The sequence below is a fragment of the Physeter macrocephalus genome, chromosome 14, assembly GCF_002837175.3.
Source record: "Physeter macrocephalus isolate SW-GA chromosome 14, ASM283717v5, whole genome shotgun sequence".
In the NCBI taxonomy this organism is placed as follows: Eukaryota; Metazoa; Chordata; class Mammalia; order Artiodactyla; family Physeteridae; genus Physeter; species Physeter macrocephalus.
In genome coordinates this window covers 101497747-101516559 of record NC_041227.1, presented here as the reverse complement: position 1 = coordinate 101516559, position 18813 = coordinate 101497747, and the positions used below count along the sequence as shown (strand labels likewise).

Here is an 18813-nt window from a genome sequence, read left to right as displayed (position 1 = left end):
TCCCGGACCGGGGCACGAACCCGTGTCCCCTGCATCGGCAGGCGGACTCCCAACCACCGCGCCACCAGGGAAGCCCTGTGCATTTTCTTCTGTAATCCCTAACAGTCATAATATAAGTAGGTTACAATTCTCATTATAATTTTTATTTTATAAATGAGGAAGCTGAGGCAGAGGAGGTAAATCCACTAGTTAGTGATGTGGTTAGTTTTCTCTCCGACTCTAGAATTTATACTCTTCATAATTACACTCTCCCATAGGCCATATTCTTGTGGTTTTTCCCTTTATATTATGTAGCCTCCTGCAGTTTTCTTTCTTCAGGGCCTCGCAGAAGACCCCAAACACAGGCACATCTAATAAAGCCTTTTTTATGATCTTAGTTGGAGCAGCAGTCCCAATAGCAACATATCCAACAGCAGCTTTAGGAAAGGTAGCCAGCTGTAAGAAAGTAAATGGTAGACAGGCTCGGGCCTTCGCAAGAATCCATTTCTGAATGTGTCCCAGAGGTGTACTTTTTTTTCCTCTTACAACCCTGATAATCAAATTTATCCCTTAATAGCTAAAATCATGCCTCTGCTGGTGACAAGAAGAATCTTAAATCTCTGAAGGACAGATGATAACCTAGTACTATCAATTTGATTTGGGAAGAGAAGGCTGTGAAATGGCCTTAAGTGTCTGATAGGAGATTTTTTCTTAGGCAGCCTGAAAAAAACCTGTGGAGGGTGATAATGATAAAAACCAATTCTAAGCAGGTAGAGCTTGATGTGAAGGCAGTCTCTCTGTGACATTAGAAGGAAGTATTCTTAGATCTCCTTTAAAAAGAGCCAGGCAAACTACTGTTTCTATGTCCCTGAGAAGGGAAATGATGGAGAGAAACAATCACAGCCGCTGATGTCTGTACTGATACTTCCAGACACCGGGATTCTACCAGGAACCACACTTCTAAAATGAAACACAGACATATCTTCCTCAGGGGTGGGGATTGGGGGTGGAGGGAGGAGTAGGACACGTGCCCGCCTGATGAGACTGAGTTCTTGTATCCCACTAAAAACTTTATTATTTCGGCCACTCTATTTTTTCTTCCATTTTTATCACCAGTTCCCTTCTGGGTACCCTGTTGACCTTGGGCACAGATATCAAGAACTTTCTTTGGTACCACAGCTGGGAGGTCAATGTCATATCATTTTTTTCACCTCATTGTCTCAGTAAAGAGAATTCTTGGAAGGGTCGATTTCCAGCCCCTTTCACCCTAAGATTTGAGGTTTTAAGTTACTAGTTGGGAATTCAGTCACTTTGTTGCATCTAAAGATCAGGTAATGGAACCCAAGCTGAAACGTCATGAATTCACTGTGCTTTAACTCTGGAGATGTATTTAATAAAAGCCCAAAAGTATCATGAAATAGTCAAAAATTATCTGCATGTGTGGAAAGGTGTTTTCCTCTTTCGTGTGCCTGTCAGCCATTAAATAAAACTCTAAAATGTGGGAAAGCTAAAAAACAGGGGCTCTGGGCATGGCATTCTCCAAATAGATTCTTGTGACTCCGTCAAATGAGGACACTTTAGTTTTAACGATGCACCAGGAATTTTCTCGGAAAGGTTCTGGGAATGGCAGACTCATTCCTGGTTAGACCCCCTCTCTCCCGAACTCCCACAACCCGCCCTGTTTCTCCCTGCTCCCAACAGGATGGGAAGAAAACGTCCTTAGGAGACCTTTCCTTTTTTATATTACACAATCTCATCTCCGGAATTCAAGTCCTAGTACTGCTCAGACCAAATAAGAAGTGCTTGTCACCAGGAAGGCGGCCATCTAAACAAGCAGCAGCTAGATGAGAAAAGAGGGCACGTCAGCCCAGAGCAGCAGAGAGGGTTTCTCACGGCAGCTATTTGCAACCCTCCAAGGAGCTTCAGAGGCTGCCCATTAAAACCCTGTTAAAACACTTCTGATGTTGTCAGCAGCAGAGAGCTGAAATAGCACAGCGATCACTGAGATGCTATCTGCCTTGAGCAATTCAATGGTACTGTCAATACTATGAGCAAGGAGGTACAACATAAGCAACAACCTAATTTCTACATCAAAATTTCATAAGCTCCCTCAGCTGGCAGCACTTGTCATGGGGGCACATAGAGACCAAGCCAGTGGGCCACCCTAGGGAGAGAAAGACCTTTATGTTCGGATCTGGCCCCAAAGTCCTGAACCTGCAATACTCGATAGGAACTTTGCCCAGGAAGGAATTACTGGAACGAATGTTCCTCTCCAGGGCACCAGTTAAGGCATGGGATTTCTGGATCAGGTTCCTTTCTTGGAGGTTGTATGTTCAGAAGACAGTTTGTTCCACTGACATCTACCCATGTTTGTTCCTCACGAGAAGAGTCCAATTGTATTGAAAAGGCTACAGAATCTGCCTGATTTCATACTTCACTGTTCTGTTTCTGATTTCCGATGACAATGTTAGTTACAGAGACCAGAACCCTAATTCTAGAGCACCTTCCCTTGTCAGCAAACATAAAGAAGAAGGTATCTTACGACTGTCTTGGATGCAAGTTGAAAACAGCAGGTGATACAGGTGAATCCCCCCCCTCCCCGTTTTAGAAGCACACAGCCTGGCATCGTTCCATTTGATGGCTCTTTCTTTCGGCTAACATAGGGTGATAAATAGGGAGGCTGTCACCCACATCAGTGCACTTTTAAGGGTGACATGAGCACTGCTAATTAAACTGACACACGCAAGCAGGAGCTGGGTAGACTGGGACCTATGATTAGCCAAGCTAAGTCCTCGCAGTAAATTGAGACTTGAAAAGTTATGTGATGGGATAGGAAATGAATAAGTGGCTATTTCCTCACAGAACGAACAGCAGGATGGAATGAAGATGCTCAGCCCACCAGCTGGATGTCTTACTTGCCTAATAACAAACGTCAGGCTGTTTGATCCACGGTGTCCATGCAGACTACTGTGCCGACTCAGCCCTGACCCCCGCTCCCCGCCCCCACCCCCAGGTGAGAGGAAGGAGGCGTTACCATGTGACTACAATGCAGTTACAATTATCCACTGCAACTTCACACGCAGGGTCCTGGGACAGCTAGCGACCCGTCTCCAGGAAACTTACCTGAAGCCAAGAGCATGCTGGTCTCAGGGTCCTTTTCTCTGGCCCCAAGGACAGACCCAAGAGGACAGACAGAATGGGGTTTGGGCATTTTCCACTGTGACAGAATTTAAGGTAATCCCAACACACTAAGGAGAATTCAGACTGCAGTCTTTCAGGTAAAGTCTTTGAGGGAAAGGAGTATTACCTAACCTTCTGGATGCTTCTAATTACTGTGATAATGGGCTCACAGGGTAATGGAGTAGGAGGGGGAGACTTCAGACTGAGAAAGCCAGGGCAGCAAGCTCCACAAGGAACAAGAGATGAGGTGCTCGATTCAATTTCTCATGACGCAACACTTCGCGCTGAAGACCATGAGAGCATAACCAGACTATAGGCAAAGCAATATTAAGTGAAGAACTACTTGGAAAAGATCAGATAATCCCAAGAATTCTGGCAGTAACTAGTCCACCTAAATTATCTGTGGCCAATTATAATTGTTCATTCAAAACACGAAGGCCTCTCAGAGCAATAAACTCAGTAACCAAGACTTTTCAGAGGAAGTCTGACAGTTTTCTTGTACAGTTTATTTTGTGCCTGGCATTAACGCTTTTTTTAAAAAAAGCATTAGGCTTTTTTAAAAAGTCTATTTGAGGAAGGGAGGAAAAAAAGGCTTCGAGGAGTTTAAGCAAAGCAATATGAGTTGCTACATGATGAAGAAAAATATTTCTCAAGCAAATTGACAAGTCAGAGGAATCTGCCTAATGATATCAGATGTGTAAAAGTGAACTCAGGATAAAAAGGGGGGAATTTTGGAGGGTGCCTAGGTCCTGGGAATATACCCTTCATTTATTTGTCCATTCTTTCAATAGCTCCAAATAACCATGACAGGGGGAAAAGCACTTCTGCTCTCAGTTCCTGTTTATCTTTTTCAGGAAAGATTTCCTATAATTTACATTACTAAGGCAAGCCAAACTAAGCCACAATGATTCCTGGGTCACAATATCCTCACCAAACACTTCCAAACCATTGTAAGGACTGGAAATCATCCAGGTGGGAAAAGAATCTATTCTTTTCAGGAATCCAGATTTTTCACTATCACAAAAGGCAGAGGACACTTTAAAACTAGCGCTAACTTTAAACTCTACATGGTAGGCAAACAACTTTGCAGACTGAGGACTTGATATTTAGATAAAGGAAAACCTGCACAAGATTGTACAGACCAGGGACTTCCCTGCTGGCACAGTGGTTAAGAATCTGCCTGCCAATGCAGGGGACACGGGTTCGAGCCCTAGTCTGGGAAGATCCCACATGCCGCGGAGCAACTAAGCCCGTGAGCCACAACTACTGAGCCTGAGTTCTACAGCCTGCAAGCCACAACTACTGAGCTCACGTGCCACAACTACTGAAGCCCACGCGCCTAGAGCCTGTGCTCCACAACAAGAGAAGCCACCGCAATGAGAAACCCATGCACCTCAACGAAGAGTAGCCCCTGCTCGCTGCAACTAGCAAAAGCCGCGCACAGCAACAGACCCAATGCAGCCAAAAATAAATAAGTAAAATAAATTTTTTAAAAAAGAGTGTACAGACTCATTGTTAACAAATGCACATTTAAATTCTGTATCTTAGAAGAGTGTGTTTGAAAATTATCTTTTTAAAAAAAATTTTTATTGAAGTATAATGGATTTACAATGTTGTGTTAATTTATGTACAGGAGAAATTAACTTTGCTGTACAGCAAAGTGCCTCAGTTATACATATATATAGTCTTTTTCATATTCTTTTCCATTATGTGAGAATTATCTTACTTCATACAAAATCAACAAGTATTTATTGAACTGCCTAGTTCATAGATACGATGACACATGCTAGAATCCTACATGTGTTTCAATTTGGTATCTCCTTTCTGAACTGTTTTGTTTTGTTTTGCTTTGTACTTTAAACTTCCGTTAAGCATAGGGTCAATTCTGGAAGAAAAAAGCTTCTCCCTCAATACTTTGTAAACTTGAGTTAAGGCAAATCTGACAAAACAGTGACATAAATCCCAATAGTGGTATCTTCTGTAGTACATAAACACATATCGACACCACTCGAAATCCACTCATGTGTCCCAGACTATGCTCAATTTCTTGACATCCCATGATACACTAAGGAATCTCCCTCCTCACTTACTTAGAGTTTAATCCTAGGAAATGGGAAAAGACAATTCATGTCATGCTGCCTAATCTGAAACGATGCTATACCTCCAAAGGAAGGGAAATGGCTATCAGAGAGATTAGTATGGAATAAAATATACAGTAAGATATTCAGCAAAATGTTCTGAAATATAAGAGACCTACTACTGGGGAAACCAACATAAATATATATTTTAATAAATTAGAAAAGTGAACTTATATATTACACTCTGAAAAGCAAAAGAGATCCAACTAAGACAGAGGTTTTCAAATTCAGCTGTACACTGGAATCATCCAGAGAGTTTAAAAAATACTGATGTCTGTGCTTCAATCTCAACTGATCTGAGTGTGGTCTGGAGATAGGGATTTTTTTAAAGGTCCCCAAGGAATTCTAATGTGCAGCCAAGGTTCTAGAGTCTGCAGTGTAATGGACATTGGTTCCCACTTTATGCAGGGGGAGCAATGCATACATGTTTGGAGACATATTCAAGTGTCTGCATGTCTCAAGTGATGAAGCAACAGAATCACTACAAATCTGGGGGGAGGTCAGGAATCATCTAGTTTAGATGTTTCACAAAATACCAAACTGAAGTATAGAATGGTAAAGTGTCAGAAGAGATAAGTAAAAACCAAAGACATCCAGATTCCGCATCCAGAGAAAGAAGAATCAGCCAAGCAAGTTCTTTTCTCTGGTACTATGATGCCAGAGAAAGAAGAACCAGCTACGCAAGTTCTTTTCTCTGGTACTATGATGCCTGAAATATATTCTCTAACCGATGGGTTTCAAGAGACATTTGTTTCCCTCTCAAAAGATTTAAAAGCATTAGACATCGGTGAAATATATCCTTGTCCATTCTTAAGAAGCTAGCTCCCTGAACTGAAAAATATTAGACCAAGCCAAGGAGCAGACTAAGAAAAATCATAATAATAGACAATATGTGAAATTAATCCCGGTTAGTTATATTTCCTGCTTATCTGCTCCAGGTATCAAAAGAGAGAGCCTGATTAGTTCCTTAAATTTTATCAGGTGGATGTAAGAGAAATGTAGGTTGTATTTACAGGGTAATCCTGTGCATTAAGTATATGCAAGTGGTTAATTTTCTGAGACAAACCCCCAACAAACTTGTTATCACTAAATACTGCTCAGCGTCTGTATGGTACATTCATAGCCAGAGCATACCCTTTTGAATAGTTATCTTTCAGTATTTTCCAGGAAAGCCACTGTTAATTCCAAGGAGTAGTTCCATTAGTATATTCCTTTACTTGGAATGAGCTTTGAAACCGGCCCCACAAGGAGTCCTGTGGGGTTAGTTAGCATCTCCAGCCCACTTTAAATCAAGCAACAGCTCTCAACAATCATTCTCTTGCCTTTCACTTTCGGAGGCATTCGGCTGCCAGAATTCCTCACTCACCCCTTAGCACTACATTACCACAGACCTTTCTCTGCCATCCTGGGACAATTGCAAAAGGGCAGAAGGCAGAGTTTAATATCTCATTCAGTTCTTCCTTGCCTGCCTCACACGCTGGGAGCTGCCATGGTTTGGAATTCATGATGGACTAAACCACATCCAGAAGACTCAAAACCTGTGAGTTCTAAACAGCTACCTAGGGACTTCCCCGGTGGTCCAGTCGTTAAGACTCCGTGCTCTCAGTGCAGGGGGCCCAGGTTGGATCCCTGGTCAGGGAACTAGATCCCACGTGCATGCCGCAGCTAAGAGTTCTCATGCCACAACTAAGGAGCTGGAGAGCTGCAACTAAGGAGCCTGCCTGCTGCAACTAAGACCCAGTACAACCAAATAAATAAATAAATAAATAAATAAATAAAAATAAAATAAACAGCTGCCTAGCACAAACGTCTGTCTGCCCACCTGTCTATCTATTCATCCTCCAACTTTCTTTCACAACTTTCAAAACAACTGTATTTTTCAAAAAGGAAAACATGTAAATATAAGACAGTTAAAGGTCAGGAAGAGAGATGAGCTACAATGCAGGAGTGGCAAAAGAAGATCCTCTTTCTTGGAACTTGAGGTAAGATGGTTATTGTACTACTTTTGCTTTAAATTTTCATCATGCCTTACTTTTCTCATATGAAAAATTTATGTTTAAGAATTAAACAAGGGAAGGAAACTCACACTTACTGAGGCACTGAACAGTTGGCTAGGTTCTGAGGAACACGGAAAAAGTATGACATAGGAAGTTAAGTCAAAGAAGTTAACTACCTGGTTGGAATTCAATTCTAAAACATAAAAGCCCTTGCACACAGTATGATAATAATAATTAAAAAGGTATTAACTAAATAAAGGAGGAACTCTCAAGAGAGACTTTTAGAAGAAAGGACCAGAAGGACATATAGATATCGGCAAAATTTGCCAAGGGAGCCCATAGAGACAATGCTAATCAAATGCCACTGCCCAAAAATGGGACCTCCACAAAGGCCACTTCATTTTCTAGTGTGATTTCTAAGAGAGGCTGAAAACGGAAATTGGAAACTAGCACCAGTGAGTCTAATAATCGCCCTGGTTATAATTAAGGCTGGCATAGTCTCTGCCTAAAGCAAAGCAAATATGAAGGCATCTTGGCTAAATCCACTGACTTGCATAGACACACATACTTATATTTTATATACTTATATTTATTTATACATATATTATTATATATAATATTTATATATTCAAGTGTACATATAAAAATAAAGTGGTAATGTGTGTGTATGTATATATAAAAATTTTTTTCCATGCCTTGTCTTTTGCTAATATAGCAGACTTCAGATACCTCTTTGAAGGTATAGACAAATTCTTTGCTATAAACAAAGAATTTAGGGGGTTAGTACACATATCCTCTTATTTTTAAACTTGTTGATCTTCAAAATAGGATATCCTTCCAATGGAACAGATCTTTTCGCAGGTAGGCTTTTTGTAAACAGGATATGTATACTCTTTAAGGAGCAACAAGTTGAGGATATAAATCTGTCAAGTCTAGAATATTCCTACTGAGTTTTACAAATGGCAGGAAACAATAGTGTACCAGTTCTTTCTAACATTAGCTGCTTTGTTCCTCTCACAGCCTTACAGAGAAGTTGTTTGCAACTCTTCACATCCTTACAAAATATTCAGATTCTTCAATGAAATGAGGTTCCCACATTGTGGATACACCCACACAGCAAACTGCTACAGTGAATGAAACGGATTATAGTCAGATCTTTGACGATACTAACTTTACGCTAAGGCCCTACTCTGGTAGGCAGCTTTCCCTCCAAATCTATGCCTGAAAAATGTTACCCAAGAAACAGACCCTAGACCTTCAGAAGAGCTGTTGAGTGGTTATTTGAGTTGAAACATTTCCTGTGTGGGAATAGACTGGTATAAGTACAATGATGGTTCCCTCGCCGAAATGTCAGACGCTTTTTTTTTTTTTTTGGACGGAGAAACGACCTGGATGCAAAGAAAAGATCCTGAGTCTAATGATGCATAATTCCTACTAGACCAATGCACATCTGCAAAACCAACCTCAGGAGAGCCTGCCTGCCTTATGCAGCCACCTCTGCTGCTCTAGATAGCACTCTTTTCAGCCAACAGCTCCTCCACAGAGCAACACTCACTTTAAATCAGCTTTCAAACAGCTATTCATCCAAGGGAGGACAATTCAAAAGGAATCAAATTGGGCAGCTCAGAAATCTGTGGCTAGAGACATGACAGAAGAGGTCAGAAGGGACCCACAGGGAGGGTGGCTCTCAAAAAGGGAGGAGAGTCTCTGGATGTTTACGTTCTTGTTTGAAAAGTCTTCCAGGGCACAAGTACAGTCAGTAAGGAAGCACAACCACCTGGTGGCCAACTGGGCTGTCGTATGAACTAACCAGGCAATGATTACTGATGACAGAGGGGAAAAGTGAAGGGGGGCTGGTTCCAGCAACTTTGAGGGGAGTGGGGAGAATGTTAATGTCATTCCATTTCTTCTGAAGAAGTGAGAATACTCTCCAGAACAGTTCCTCCCACCCCCACCCCAGGCTTTTTCTCCTTTCCTCCACCCAGGGCAGAGATCCTGGCTCACAGAAGGGTGTGGGCAGCTAAGACTCTGGCTCACTTCCACCATCTCTGGGGGTGCGGGTCAAGCTTGGCCTGGGACAGACTGGAGAGAGAATCCTTTCAGTTCTGCTGAAGGAGGCTTACACACGCCTTCATCTCCCCATGATAACCTACACCGACCTGTGGAGAGTAGATTCCCTGCTTCTTTGCACGATTCCTGACTCCCTGAGATGGGAGAGTGAGTTAGCAGCTGGAAGAGTCCCTTCCCTTTCGCTCTCCGTTCATGTCTGTTATAACTCAGAGTTAGGCAACCACTTTTTGATCCTATTTAAAAGCTATCCCTGAAATTGCCTCTGCTAAGTAGTTTACTACTACTATCACCACACAGGGAGGATTCTATGCTTAGCATCTGGTCACAGAGCAATTTCAGCAATAGGTCCTAGATTAGAATTTAGTGAACCTGAGGCTTTCACTGGTATTATTCCTAGCCACCAGGTACGAATCAGGGAAGAAATTCAGAACCTGGCCTTATCTTTCAAGACTTTACTTCAACATGCACTCCCTTAGGATTTCTGGATATCATCTAACAGACCATAAAGGTAAATCTCTAAACGGCTCCAAAGGGAGCTTTCAGAGTTAAAAAGCCACTCCATCACAAAAGCTACAAATGTCCTTATTATACAACAGGAACAAATCCACTGGGTTACTTCACCTGCCAAGGGGTAAATTCGTCCTCTGCCTGATGGGAATGACATTAACTTCCACGGCGGTGATCTTGTAGTCACCTATCAAGTCAGTAGGTGCCAATATTCCTGATGAGATCTGGCTCAGTTTTAACCTTCCTCACATTCTATCCTTTTGTGAACCCTGACACTTCCTCTCTGCAACTGATGGAATCAACTTCCAAACCTGGTGGATTTCGTGTCTAATCAGAGCATTCTCCTGACCTTTCCTGTATAGGGGTGAAGACTGGACCACGTTCAAGTGGTTTTCTGTTCAGCCTCTTTAAGAAGCAGTGGCAGCAGCTCTCCTACAAAATGGTCTAGGGCAGCCACGTAAAAGGGTGGGTGATCTTCATAAATGGACAGGAAACAGAAAAGACGAATATTTGGGTGGATGACAGATGCCTTAACTGGCCTTCAAGATACGAGCTCTTCTATTAAACATAGGGCCATTATGTTGGCCGGCCATCCACTTTAAACCCCAGAGTGATTAAAATGCTGGCAGGAAATGAAAGCTCTCTATTGAAGGTCCTTCCCTGAGGTCCTAATTTCAAACCAAATTTTACAGCACCGCACAGGAACAAAGGAAGCCCAGTCTTCCAAGTCTTCTTTTTGTCACTTTGGACAAAGACACCCCCTCATACTCTTCAAAGAACAATGGCCTCTGCAGAGCCACAGCCATGCCAAGAATGGGCACAAACCATACAGAAACACATTTTAAAAATACATTTTACACTGCCCTTGACATTTCGGATAAATAGAAACCACTGAACTGAAATTCCAAATATTTCATCCTTTCCCTCCTCCCTTTGCCTCTATAATGAGAATTTTCCTATTCTCCCAATCTACTTGATCTTTGACATTTTGGCCTCTGTGAATGGAGGACACAGTCGAGTAGCCAAATAAATTAATTATTCAGATAATTGCGTTTTATTAAAATAATCACTGTCACTGAGGCAGTCGCATGATTTTCACCATCAGAAGACAACATGGATGGCTATAAATCTTTTTTAATTGAAACATCGCCAGAGCCTTTCCTGTTCCACAGTCCACTACAAGCAAGCCAGGGAAAATATGTTATCAGGACAGGATTTCTTTTTTCTTTACTAGCTGTTGTTTCGGGGTGGCCTTTTTTTTTTTTTCCTTCTTCTTCTTCTTGAGCAAAAATAGCTTTTATGTTTTTACTGAACCACTTCAGATTCACTCTTCCACACAGTGGATGTTTACTTGGATTTGGCAGGCTGAGAACAGCTGGTTGTTTCCTAACGAATGGAACACGAGACCATATGTTTCAACATTTAAGCAATTTTGAACCAGAGGTATAATTCTGAGTGCCCTTTGTTGAAACTGTACATTAAATACCCAAAGGATCCAAGCTATACAAGAGATATGGCACCCCCCTCCCCTTCCTTTTTTAGCACATTTCCCTTAGCAACAAAACCACTCCACACCACTTATATCACACACTCGCACCACAAGTTTGCAGGAGCACTGGTGAGCCGACGATGGCTCTGCTTCAGGGGCAGCTGTATTTTAAACAGGGAAAGACAGCTAAGCAGACTTTTTCCTTCTAATTCTGTTTGGGAACGAAATGTGTCTGAGCCCCTCTGAGGGCACATCAACAATATGGATACCTATTTTTCTTCACAGAAGCATGGACCTAACAGATGTATAAAAGAGGAGGCTCTGATATTCGCATTTAGGATGACCAGACGCTTTGTCTCTCCCCTTTCCGTTTTAGAACATCCTCATGTGAAGCTGGGCTAGTGAGATTCAAGTTAAACTCACACCGAGGATGAGAAATGTCCTAAACAGAAGAACTTCTCATGAAACTTACTATTCTTTTTTTAAAATTGGTGCTTCAATATTAATCATTAAGAATGTTAGAAAACGAAACTACGGCTTTAAAGTCAGGCTGAGTCAGAGCATTAGCAAGGCATTAGCGGGGCACCAAAAACAAGATTCTCTTGTTCCTGGAAGATGAGAGCTCAGCTTTAGGAAAAAAATGAAATACAGTGAGAAGTCAAATGTATGTAAATAGGCAACACAATAAGTAAAATACCAAGTGCAGGGGAGTGGAACAGGAAGCCACCAGCCTCTAGAAAGTCTGAGAGTTCATGAAACCTCCCTATTTTGAATTTAGATTTTGAAATAATAAATTGAAGTCAACACATTTTTAGAGACCATTTTCTAAAATACTAAATGAGTTATTTATTAAGATATAATAGGTAAGAGGTAAAACTGTCAGTGAAAACAGGTGATTTCTACCCTAGATTCAGAGAGGCATTTCTTTAACTTCTTTCTGGGTTCCTAAATGTCCCAGTCTCTGTAAGTTTCTGCACATGTGGTTGGAAATATTTTTCGAAGGGGATTTTTTAAATAGCCCTACTTATTATCATTACTATACACTTTAAAAATAACTTAAAGAGGTGATCAATATTACCTCCTAAGATTTTTCTTCTCCATCCAGGTTCTTATATGAAAGGAAGATTAGTAATACTAACAATACTTTTCTTGCTCTGATTCCACTTAAGTGCAAGAATCCTACTGAGAGTTTTACAAAGCCATGTTACTAATAAAATCTCAGCAAAACCAAAAACATTATCCTGCCCCACCACTTTCACCAAACAAGACACAAATATGTATATGCATTGTTTCTACCTTAGTTTAAATCTCACAGCTCCAAGAAAACTTGGGAAAACGGACCCTTTGACAGCTGAATTTCCTTGAGCCTTGTGACAGGGCAGATTTTCTCCTCACCTGGGTTTTGAAGCAACACAGGTATTGCTTGGGGTGGGAGTGGTTGGAGAGGGCAGTTATATCCATGCTTTTAAGACGCTACTCAGTACACAAGGAAATAGGTACAAAGATGTTCACTGCAGCTTTGTTCATAGAAGCAAACATTTTAAAAACACTGCCACAGGGAGGCAGTTAAATCGATTATAATACCTCCATACAGCAGAATGCTATTGAAAAGAACTCAATGAACAGGAGCACAGGCCAACGAGCCAGAATATCTTGGTTTGAATCCAGCCTTGGCTTTTACTGTCTCTGTAACCTTGGGCACATCTATAACCTTTTTTAAACTCAATTTCCTCATCTATCAATACTTATATCCTAAAGTTATAGTGAAGATTAAATGAATTAATACACAGCTGCCTCTAGAAATATTATCCATTATTATTAATATACAGACAGTAAAAAGAATAAGGTAGATCTATATGTACAATATATACTGACAGGGAGACAGCATCTACCACATAAATTGGTGAGAGGAAAATCATAGGTTGGAGAGCAGTAGATATAGTAGTATGAGAACAGGGAAGAAAATTGAATTTCTATGCTTTTACGCATGTACAGATAAAAGTTTAAGAAACATCCCTGCTCCATTGACAGATGAACAGATAAGGAAGATGTCGTAAATATATACAATGGAATACTATTCAGCCATAAAGAAGAATGAAATAATGCCATTTGCACCAACATGGATGGACCCAGAGATTATCATACTAAGTGTAGAAAGTCAGACAGAGACAGACAAATATCACATGATATCATATGTGGAATCTAAAAAAATGATACAAATGAACTTATTTACGAAACAGAAACAGACTCACAGACATAGAAAACAAACTTATGGTTATCAAAGGGGAAATTGGGGTGGGGAGGGATAAATTAGGAGTTTGGGATTAACAGATACATACTACTGTGTATAAAATACATAAACAACAAGGACCTACTATATAGCACAGGGAACTATACTCAGTATCTTTTAATAACCTCTAATGGAAGAGAATCTGGGAAAGAATACACACATACACACATTACTGAATCACTCTGCTGTACACCTGAAACTAACACAACATTGCAAATCGACTACCCTTCCATTAAAAATTTTTTTAATAAAATAAAATAATTAAAAAATAAGAAACATCTCTGCTATCTCTGGCATACTGCAAGAGTTTATACGCAGAAAACTTGAAAAAGGTCTAAGAACAAATATTAATACTGTGTCGTCATATAAAAAGATACTTGAAAAACATACTCCTTTGTAGCTTTCATGTCAGTTGTTCCCCTAATACCCCTGTTCTTTCAAAACAAAATTATTTTGGATCTACATTGAATTCTTCAAGTTAAAAAAAGAACTAGATAGGGACTTCCCTGGTGGTCCAGTGGCTAACACTCCACGCTCCCAATGCAGCAGGCCCGGGTTCCATCCCTGGTCAGGGAACTAGATCCCGCCTGCCGCATATAAGACCCGGCACAGCCAAATAAATAAATATTAAAAAAAAAAAAAGAAAAGAAAAGAACTAGATAGAGTCAAAGTAAAACCTGCTACATTCATAGGGAAAAACCACCTCATGACTTTCGAACATTAAAAAGTAGTTTTAGTTAATATTATAGTTATTCGTAGTGCCACAAAATAACTAGCATAATGTATAGATCTATATATACAGATATACATACACACACAAAGCAAGATAAAATATGCCTACTTGTTGTAAAAATAAGTTGTTCCCAGAGCTCAAGAATCATCCAGACAGCTCTGACTCAGAATATGGGGAAGGCTGTGCATACGATGCCCAAAAAATGCCCCAGGGTGCCACGAGCATCCCTGCTATTCCGACAGGCAGTCACTCCAGTGTATGTGTCAAGGCGTACGGCACTGCAAAAGCTAATGGATCGGTCTTAAGCTAAAAATCAAAGGTGTGATTTGATTTTAAGTTCCTGTTTCAAAGGTGATGATTTGATGGTACTAGGTAAGGCTTTTGCCTAGATTATGACTTACCCGACACATCCTGAATTGTGCAAGACTCACTCATTCATGCAACATTTATCAAGTGCCTATAACTAGAGTGCTAGAAACAGTCCTCTAAAACTTAGGCTAAAACTTATGTTACCCCATACGTGAAAAACCTACAGAAGTAAAAGAGAAGTATAATTCAGGAATATGCACATCTCGCCCTTTAGGTGGGAAAAGAGATATCATTGTTTTTCCTTTAAAAGCTCAGATTCTACTGATCTGATGGACACAGATAGCATAAAGGCCTTTGGGGCAAAAATTATCTTCCTAATTGATAAAAAAATCTGTCCTTCTGATTGTGTCTGCCTGAAACTCTGCTCCTGACACAGTTCACACCCTAAGAATACCAAGACTACTCGTCTGTTAAGTACTTGGGTAAAACTCGGTACACTCCACAGGTCCTACAAAGCTTAGGCCACTTTATTTATTTATTTATTTATTTATTATTTATTTTTGGCTGCATTGGGTCTTCGCTGCTGCACTCAGGCTTTCTCTACTTGCAGCGAGGTGGGGCTACTCTTCGTTGTGGTGCGCAGGCTTCTCACTGCGGTGGCTTCTCTTGTTGTGGAGCACGGGCTCTAGGTGTGCGGGCTTCAGTAGTTGTGGCACGTGGGTTCAGTAGTTGTGGCTCACAGGCTCTAGAGCGCAGGCTCAGTAGTTGTGGCACATGGGCTTAGTCGCTCCGTGGCACGTGGAATCTTCGCGGACCAGGGATTGAACCCGTGTCCCCTGCATTGGCAGGCGTATTCTTAACCACTGCGCCACCAGGGGAGTTGCTTAGGCCACTTTAAATTAGCCATTTTCAGACTAACCAGAGTGGGAAAAGCAGCTGAACAAGGGTCTAGAGAACATAAAAGAAGCACATTCTCTGATGAGCAGCTCTCTTTCCTGCCCACTTCCCTTTAGACCAATGGAGGGGTAAGAAAGCACGACAGCATGTGGTAGCAATCACAAAGACCAATTTGTTCTGAGCATGTCAAGGTCAATGACATTATGGCTGAGGAGACTGTCTTGAGCATTGGAAGTCTGCAACAGTTCCTGAATGTCACACAGGATCACCTATGGTGTTTGTTTGCCATTTCCTCCATACTAGCTCTCTTAACAGCTATCTTTCCTGTAGACTTAGAAATACGCAGAAATGGAAATACCTCATTCTGGTGGTCTTCTGTTAGTCAACAGATAAATGCTATTGATGTTGACAAGGTGGGAGGCCCACCAGGAAGTCCAGCTGGATTTGTTGAAATAAAACAAATTTTCCTTCCTAAAACACATTTTATCAGCAAACTGGTCTCTGACTGTATCCCTCTTAGGATATACTGTCTGTTCTGGCTCTAGAAGACAGAAAAGGAGGAAAGAAATGATAGATGTTTGTTTTTTTTCTTTCACTTTCAACCTTTTTTTTTTTTGACAGGTGGGTAGAAAAGAGAAAAATAATACTTCTTGTATTTCCCAGATAGGTAAGTTCCAAAGAAAGTCACTTTTTTATTTCAAGAGAGTCTTAAAATTCTCTCCATTTTAACAGTGAACTGGAAAAATGAGCAGACTAGGGAGTAACCGATTGCATATTTGTCAGAAATTGCTACTGACTTAATTTCTTCTTAGTGTGAATCAGAAGTTAGCCTTTGACTTCAGATGGAATTGGACTTCCTAATTTTTTATCCTATTACTCTTTAATTTTTCTTCAAATTATTCTTGATGTTTAATAAGTTCCAAGGCATTTTTCCGTTCTCAGCCAACGCAAAGACTGAATAATACAATGGGAATGAGATTTAAAGAAAAAAGCCCTGGTACTGTGTTTTCTAAGGTAATCGTATTCCAGAAATACTTAATGTAAGGGCTATAAACTCTGTTTTAAAGAAAGTTACAGTGACGAAGCAACAACAATTTTTGTTATTTTTAACATGGGTATTTTAGTTTAAAAAAGATTCCACTCAATGTTTCCCAAATTCAGTGTTTCACATAATGGTCAGTCCAATATGAATGTGGGAAAAAAAGACAAATCCAAACATGGAACATTATTTTCAAAAAATAGTTAACTAAATGTAAAGGTCCAGTAAAATGTGATATTTAGATTTTTCTGAACTCGTTCACATGACCTTCATTCTATTTATAGAAAAGCAGCAATTCCCATTTGAATATAGAGCAATACCTTGTAGGAGAACTTGGTTTAGCACAAATAAACTTGGGGAAAGTGTTGACTTAAAAATAAAACACTGGAAGAGGAGGGAGGGGCTTTTCCCCCCCGCCCCTGTGAAAATTTCCGGAAAAGTTGTAAACAAAGGCAGGTTTGGCTCAGACCCTGAGTGACTCTGCTGAGCTGAGGAGGATGAAGAGTATATCAAACCTCCCAGAGTGAGGAAATGTTTGTAAAACAGTTAGTAAATCACAGGCAGCCAGGGTCACCATGCTGAACAAGCCAAGGGACACGCAGCCAAAACCCCAGCTGCGAAAGAAGGGGGCCGGCATGCCTTCACAACTTGAACCCCATTTTAAATGATCTCTTGGTTCCATTCTCTGCCCTTTCCCCTCTGTCACTTCAGAGCTTGGAGGGCTCTGCGATTCATTAGCTCAGGGCCAAGGGCAGGGCTGACTATCCCCTACTGACTGCCAAGGTGAAGATACTAGTACATTGAAAACAGAGTGATACTGATGGAGCCTTTGGTCCTAGGGACAAAGCTGAAAGTTCCAGCTGGAAAAAAAGAATCACACTCAACCTGGAAAAAAAAAAAAGTTTACAAAGATGAACAGAAAGCAAAATATGTAGCTGGAAGTTTCCATGTATTTCGAAATATCTTTTCAAGCCCTTTTGATCACTATTCTCCCTAACTATTCTGTGGTACATCTGTTAATTATTCTTTGCCTGATTTTACACAGATGACAATGTGGAAATTGTTAAGTTCTTCATAAACTGTCTTTTTTGTGCCCCATTGTCCCCCAGAAGTCAGGAAGACAAAAATAAAATAAAAATAGTAATGAAGGGAGAGAGAGAAAGGAAAATACACTCTGCAGGACTCTTCTCAACTACTCAGGGCAGAAGGTTCTTCCTGGCTGGACTGACGTTTAGTTCTCTTCATTAATCTTTACTCTCTAAAAATGACTTTTTAAAGACTGCCTATTCTTTCTGTACACCAAACTCAATCTGCCCACGCAGAAACTGTTACTATGCACTTAAACTATGGAATGATTGAAGGATAGTTATTAATGGTTTTTAAAAATTCTTAAAGTGAAAAGTGTGATGATAGATGAAAATGTTTATTTTTCGAATACTAAATGAAAAGAAGGTGGGACAGACAAAAAGCATGTACTCCTGATCACAACCAGCAGAGACCAAAGATGGACAGAGCAAGGTGCTTATATTTTAAAAATAACTCAAAAAAAAAGAAGTCCTGAAATTGTAAGAAAAACTCTTCCCTTTTAGATTTAGCAGGCACCAAAAAATTTTTTTTTTGAAACGAGAGGTAATAAGCACAGGCATTAGCAAACTTCTCCAGCAATTATACATAATTTAATATGAGCCCTAATTCACAACAGAGGACTAAGACCACCTTCGTCATGATGCTGATACTATAAATATAAACCTGCTCAGAGAAAATTCAGTATCTTGATTACCTAAATTGAAACAAGACAGATACAAAAGAGTCAGCTTTACTGTTGAAAAGCTACTGACTTGGTATAAGTTATTCAGGCTGTTTATTTCTACTTCTGATGCATTACTTTTACTCCTTTCAAATAGTCAGACCCTGTGAGAGCGACAGGACGTGTGCTTTTGAGTTGCTTTTCTGGGTTGCCATTGAGTCAGACACACTCTCAGCTCATCTCTCACACTTTTGTCACAACGGCAGCCCAATGGTGATGCTATAAAATCCTCAGCTTTGCTTTATAAAAAATTCATTTGGCCCATCCAGAGATCAAACAAGATTTGGGGCCCGATGTATTCTTATTCTAACTAATGGAGTGATTAGCCCAGATAGCCTAGGGCAGAAAAACAAGGAAAATCAGAAGGAAAGTAAACTC

At 40.5% G+C, this 18813-nt stretch overlaps 1 protein-coding gene across 10 annotated transcripts in view; it reads right to left on the bottom strand.

Annotated features, from left to right (window-relative positions):
* The window catches only part of BCAS3 (BCAS3 microtubule associated cell migration factor), a 576467-nt gene that overhangs the window by 141245 nt on the left and 416409 nt on the right, over positions 1–18813 (bottom strand). The window lies entirely within an intron of this gene.